Here is a 7,092-nt window from a genome sequence, read left to right as displayed (position 1 = left end):
TGATCTAGAACAGAGCAGGGTGAGTAGGGAAACTGGGCGTGACCCACCCCAGATAGGGGCAAAATGCCTTACGTACTTGCCTGGGTGGGCAATGGCCTGTCCCAGGAACCAGCACACCTGGCTGGGGCACAGGTGAGGGGGCAATTAGACAGTCCCTGAGGGAATTTACAGGCAGCAGCCTCTGCTGGGGCCCTGCAGCAGTCCATCATGGGGCACACTCTCCTCCAGGGTGACCGGTCCAAGGACAGGCAGTCAGCCAGGGGGTCGGGCTGGGTTAGAAACTGGGCGGGTGCCGAGGAAGAAAGCATGGCACACGGTTAACTGGGATCTGCTTCTCTTCTTTTCTTACTCCCCATTTGTCTCCCAGAGAAGAGCTGAGGCCATCTACAATAGTAGATTAAAACACATACAGAATGGGACTGTTGACGAAAGATTAAAAGTACAATCTGAAACCAATAGAAAAAGGAACATTTTGGTAGGAAGCTAGATTAAGACAGTCACTTTGAGCACTCATTCGAGCTTCGATGGATTTTTCTAACAACAGCTACCACTTGTCAACGTAATAATAAAACATAACTTTTGCCCTAACCGGTTTGGCTCAGTGGATAGAGCATTGGCCTGTGGACTGAAGGGTCCCAAGTTCAATTCCGGTAAAGGGCATGTACCTTGGTTGTGGCCACATCCTCAGTAGAGGGTGTGCAGGAGGCAGCTGATCGATGATTCTTTCTCATCAGTGTTTCTAACTCTCCATCTCTCTTCCTTCCTCTCTGTAAAAAAAATAAATAAATAAAAATAAATCAATAATATATATATATATTTAAAAAGAAACATAACTTTAAAACGCATTCCTGCTGTCTGCTGAGACTGCAGAATTTGCAAGGCCAGTTTTCCACTCGGGAGGCGCCCTCCACGTGCCAGACAAGGGCCTGTTCTCAGGACCGCAGGCCAGCCCTCGCCACACTTCCTACAGCGCAGGCTAAGGGGAACACTTACCGCAGGCTAAGGGGAGCACCGCCAACAAGCCAGTCTTCATTCTGACCCTGCACCACCTCAGAGTCCTCCTAACAGGATGTCCATCCCTGACCAAGATATTTGCACTACTTTCTATAATGCCATATGAGTGATATGTAGCAAAGATAGCAAGACTTTAAAGTGTATTGTTGTGGTGCACATTCCACATTCTCATTCTGCAGCAACATGGCTACTAACGCACAAGGTCATGGCTTCCACATCGTCTCCCCTGGGAAGCTGGCTTTGATAGGAGTCTGGATTGGGGGCTGTCCACAGACAGTGAATGAATGCCAGGCAATGCCATCCGAGGAATGGAGGGCTGGCCCTTGGGGAAGAGCCTGTATACAGAGTAACTTTTCTCAACTCCCCAGTGCCACCACATCTTTCCCCAGGAATACGTTCTACTTTCCTGCTGCCTGAAAAAGCAAACCCATGCTTCTCAGCTCTGCATTCAGAAATTCCCTAATGTCCTCCTCCCTTCCGATGCTCACCACTCTTCCTTCCTCTCTTCAGTCACACCATCACCTTGTTCTTCTTTCCATCTTGCCCCTGCTCTTGACTCACGTTTTCTGACTCAGAATCCCAAGCTCTGTCCACCAAACCAAGATGCCCTTGGAGAAACAAAACAAAACAAAACTTTTCTCTTTTTCCAGAACCACAGGTGAGTGTGGTCTCATTCGAGATCCATGACAACAAAGCCGCACTTTCTGAAGTTCTCTTTTTATTCCAGCTCTCTTGCTAGTGTGTTGCCATATTTGCAACCCTTTAGGTGTCTTGAGCTACTTAGTGTCCTAAATAAAATAAAAGCACTACACATTTTTAACTGCGCATAAAACACCTCTCAAAACCCCTGCCCATCTGCCCATTTGATACACAAGGAATAGAAGAGGAGGCAAACAAAATTAACCCTAACTAGCAGTCCCCTATGGGGTAAGATCGGGTAAGAATAAAGATTGCCACAATAGCAAGAATTGAGATTACTTGCTTAAAAAAGGAGAGAATTTTTTTTTTGAAAATTAAGGGGATCTCCATATTCTATCGTTTAATAACAGGAAGCACAAGCTTCTCTAGAATTTCCCATCAAAACAGAGTTTCATAGCAACAGCCACTGAAAGGTAAGGCCTCTGTGATTTCGATTTTACTATCTATTATGCATTCTGTGTGACTTAGTCTAGATGGGTAAGAAATGTCAAACTTGAGATGAAAACTTCTTATGATCAGTGGAAAACAGATATGAAATGTATTTCAATAACTAAAAAGAAACAAGTGTATTTAAAAACATTTGTGTGAGTATAAACTTGAAAGTTTCTCTACTTTGAGCCTTTAATAGTTCAGACGAAAATCTTTCCAATTTCAACTGGTAAAAGAGATTAACCCAGCCCGGCCGGCATGTCTCAGTGGACAAGCATCAACCAATGGACCAGATCATGGTTCGATTCCTGGTCAGGGCGCATGCCCAGGTTGCAGGCTTGAGCCCCACTGTGGGGCATGCAGGAGATTGCTGATCAATTATTATCTCTCATCATTTATGTTTCTCTCTCTCTCTCTCTCTCTCTCTCTCTCTCTCTCTCTCTCTCTCTCTCTTTCTCTCTCTCTCTCTCTCTTTCTCTCTCTCCCTTCATCTCTAAAATCAATTTAAAAAATTTTTAAAGAGATCAACCTGAAACCTTGTAGCAAGATATAATGAGTGAACAATTTTAATTTTAAAATCACATGGTCACTTAAAGTTAGATGTTAATAGTAGTACAGAGCTGAAACTGGTTTAGCTCAGTGGATAGAGCGTCGGCCTGCAGACTGAAAGGTCTCAGGTTCAATTCCAGTCAAGGGCATGTACCTTGGTTGTGGGCACATCCCCAGTAGGGGGTGTGCAGGAGGCAGCTGATCGATGATTCTCTCTCATCGATGTTTCTAACTCTTTATCCCTCTCTCTTCCTCTCTGTAAAGAATCAATAAAATATATATATATATATATATATATATATATATATATAGAGAGAGAGAGAGAGAGAGAGTAGTAATAGAGTACCAGACTGCCCTGTAAGTCAAGGGTGGTTAGAAGCCATCACTATTAAAATCACTTCCTGTTAACAGAACTTTGTTTCCATACATACATCTCTTGTTAAAACGACAGTTTTTTATACCTAAAATGTCAGCTTTTGCAATTAAGGATAATCTTTCCTTGAAAAGCTACATACAGAAATTTTTACTACCTTTATTTTTCCCACTAAACCTACTGAATTCAAGTTTTAGAAATCAGTAAGTTATTTCTTCTCACTACTTCTTTCACATTCAACCATTATTTCTCCCTTGCTCCTTCCTTAAGGCCACATGTTAGAGTCTTCTGTAGGACAATGTTTATCTTTCTCTATTCAGGGAAATATATTTTTTAATATATTTTTATTGATTTTTAAAGAGAGAGGGAGAGGGATAGATAGAAACATCGATGAAAATCATTAATTGGCTGCCTCCTGCATGGTCCCTACTGGGGATGGAGCCCATAACCCAGGCATGTGTCCTGATCAGGAATCGAATCCGCAACCTCTTAGTTCCTGGGTCGATGCTCAACCACTGAGCCACACCAGCCAGGTGGGGGTGATCGTTTCTTATGTAATGTCATTACCATTTCCTCTATTGCTGGCTCAGAATTACAGACAGTGCAGAGGTTGGGGGCTAAAAGCCTCAGGCCAAGAGTGAGGAGGAGGGCTGAGGAAGACTAGGCTTGGGGCCTCAAAGAAAGTTGGGAAGCTGAGTCTAAAACCTTCACATAAGCCCTGGCCAGTGTGGCTCAGTTGGTTGAGCATCATCCTGTGCACCAAAAGGTCGTCAGGACACATACCTATGTTGCAAGTGCATGCGGGAAGCAACCAATCAATGTTTCTCTCTCACATGGATTTTTTTTCTCCCTTCCTCTCTCTAAAATAAAAATACATTATTTAAAAAAAAAATTTTTAAATAAAATCTTCACATACAGTCAGGTGACTAGAAGGCTAGAATAAAACTTCTGCAGGCACCTTCCCAGCTCTGCAATGATGGAGGTCGGGATAGACCTTAAAAGTAGACTTGTTTTCCCTGATAGTTTTACATTGTGCATGTATACATATTTTTAAGTAAATTTAAAATAATGAAGAAAAATATTATTTGCAGATATTACTTATCGCTCACATAAAAGACCCCCCAAAACCTTACAGGTCTTAAATTTAGTAAAATGGGTGGAATGTAATGAAAACTATAACTCACTTCAGCAGCAAATAAAATTGGAATGCTACAAAGACGATTAGCATGGCCCCTGCACAGGATGTTACACACATTTTTATTTTTTTAACCCTTTTAAAAATCTAAAATTATCTCAAAATAAAAAGTTAAAAATATATATGTAAATTCATAGGTCAGGAAAGAGAAAATCATATTTTTAAGTGATACTATTTATGATAGAACATAAGGATAAGGAAACTAGGAGTAAATTTAACAAAGAAAGTTCAAAAGCTTTACAAAGGAAATTCTACGAATTTAAATAACCAAATGGAAGGATATGCTATCTTTATGAAAATTCAATATTATGAAGATTTACCCTCCACAAAATGATCAACCATTTGAATGCAAAGGTAATTAGTCCCAACAGAATTCTTTGGAAAACCTGAGAAGTTGGTTCCACAGATGCCCAGAACAAGAACAAATGGTAAAGGCATTCCTAATGAGATGGGGGGGAGGGGAGGAGATTATGTAAATACTTTCTATAAAGCTACAGAAATGTAGATTTTTGGTATTGGCAGTAGGATAAACAAAAACCAATGGCATAGAGAGCCCATAAAACAAAATCCAAACATCTATACAGAAATGTATATGAGAGAAATGGAACTGTAGGTCAACCAGGAATAGACAAAACATTCATTAATGGGGTTTGGACAGTTGGACTACCCATAGGTTAAAAAAAAAAGTGAATTTGGATCTCAATAGCACACCATACACACACAACACACAAAATTTAATGAGGATTAAATATTTAAATGTAAAAAACCAAAGCTTGCTTTATAACTTTAAAAATATAGAGTATCTTTATTAAGGATTTCTTAAACAAAATACAAAAGGCCCAAAACACACTGAGAAAAGCAAATAAATTTGGCATTAAACTTAAACATTTCTACCTAAAATATAAAACCCAATTCTAATCAGACACCTAGTCCTAACTTCCAGTTTACAGGAAATAAAGAGGTTAGAAGACACCATGATGCTACTATCAATTCCAGAAATGGAACATTTTACAAAACAACTGGCCTGAACTCTTCAAAAAGTCAATGTCAAAGGGACATCTGTAATACTTTCAACAATAAATTTAAACATATGTCAACATCATTAAAAAGAAGGGAGGTAGAGATGGATGGATGGGTAGGAAACTCTTGAAGATTAACAGAATAAACTGACAAGAACAACATGCAGTGCATGAACTTTGATTGAGTTTAGATTAAAAAAACAAACCAACACCTAAAAGTAACATTTTTGACACAACCAGAGAGTTCATACAGGGTTTAGAATAGCTTTCATTCCCAACAGCCAGAATGGAAAAACCGCATACCAGACCAGACGCAGGGCAGATTATACAGAAAGGTTTTTACCTAAGGCTTATCTGGAATTAGCCCTAACTAAAGCTTTTCTAGTCTTACCTCATTAAGCTTAACAGGAAGCTATGAAAGGATCAAACTGCTTCCAAGTAACTTAATTGTGTCCCAGAATAAATCTCAATTTAAAGGAATATAAAAAACTCTAGCACCTAACAAAGTAAAATTAAAAAATCAAGCATGCAGAGATTATAATCCAATGAGGGGGCAGGTTGAGGGGGAGATCAACCAACAGAAACCACCCAATGACAGAATGCACAAGAACATTAAAACACCTATTACAAAGATACTCCAGATGTTCAAAATATAAAAAAAATGCACAAGCATGTTAAGGAAAGACATCCTATCTAATAAAAGAGTAATGTGCAAATTGACCGCCATCTAAGATGGCTGCCTCCATTTGGACACAAGATGGTCACCACAAGATGGCCTGCAGGGGAGGGCAGTTGTGAGCAGTTAGGGGTGACCAGGCCAGCAGAGGAGGGCAGTTGGGGAAGACCAGGCCTTCAGAGGAGCGCAGTTAGGGGTGAGTAGGCCAGCATGTGAGGTCAGTGAGGGGTGACCAGACTGGCAGGGGAGGGCAGTTAGTGGTGACCAGGCCCAGCAGGGGAGGGCAGTTAGAGGCAATCAGGCTGGCTGGGGAGCAGTTAGGTGTTGATCAGGCTGGCAGGTGAGTGCCTAGGAGGTGATCAGGCTAGCAGGCAGAAGCAGTTAGGGGCAATCAGGCAGAGGCAGGTAAGCGATTGGGAGCCAGCAGTCCTGGATTGTGAGAGGGATTTCCGATAGCCCTCAAGGGGTCCCAGATTGGAGAAGGTGCAGGTTGGGCTGAGGGAACCCCCCCTGCATGAATTTCATGCACTGGGCCTTTTGTGGTAAATTAAAAAAAAAAAAAAAGAGCCCTACCTGGTTTGGCTCAGTGGATAGAGCATCAGCCTTTGGACTGATGGGTCCCGGGTTTGATTCCAGTCAAAGGCACATGCCTGGCTTGTGGGCTTGATCCCCATTCGGGGAGGTGCAGGAGGCAGCCGATCAATAATTCTCTCTCATCATTATGTTTCTATCTCTTTCCCTCTCCCTTCCTCTCTGAAATCAATAAAGATATTTAAAAATAAAAAATAAAAAAGCAAAATGAAACTTCTAAAAAGATTAAAAATATAATGTCAGCCCTAGTCAGTTTGGCTCAGTGGATAGAGCATTGGCCTGTGAACTGTGATTCCAGTCAAGGGCACATACCTCAATTGTAGGCTCGATCCCTGGTCTTGGTTGAACCTGTGATATATCTCTCTCACATCAATGTTTCTCTCTGTCTCTCCCCCTCCCTTCCACTCTCTCTTAAAAATAAAAATCAATAGAAAAATATCCTCAGGTGAGGATTAACAACAAAAAAAATTTAAAAATAGAATGTCCAAGGTCAAAAATACACTGAGTGGGATTAACAAGACATCAGATACTTCAGGAGAAAAGACTG

The 7,092-nt window shown here is 41.1% G+C and overlaps 1 non-coding gene across 1 annotated transcript; it reads left to right on the top strand.

The window, feature by feature from the left end:
- Positions 1-4,237: 4,237 nt before the first annotated feature.
- Positions 4,238-4,341, top strand: LOC118706212. The gene has a single exon (XR_004983941.1). It is a non-coding gene; the product is annotated as a U6 spliceosomal RNA (small nuclear RNA).
- The last annotated feature ends 2,751 nt before the right edge of the window (positions 4,342-7,092 follow it).

Source organism: Pipistrellus kuhlii, unplaced genomic scaffold (assembly GCF_014108245.1).
Source record: "Pipistrellus kuhlii isolate mPipKuh1 unplaced genomic scaffold, mPipKuh1.p scaffold_m20_p_5, whole genome shotgun sequence".
NCBI classification, from domain to species: domain Eukaryota; kingdom Metazoa; phylum Chordata; class Mammalia; order Chiroptera; family Vespertilionidae; genus Pipistrellus; species Pipistrellus kuhlii.
Note: the sequence above shows the minus strand (reverse complement) of the source record. Positions and strands in the feature narration are given on the sequence as shown.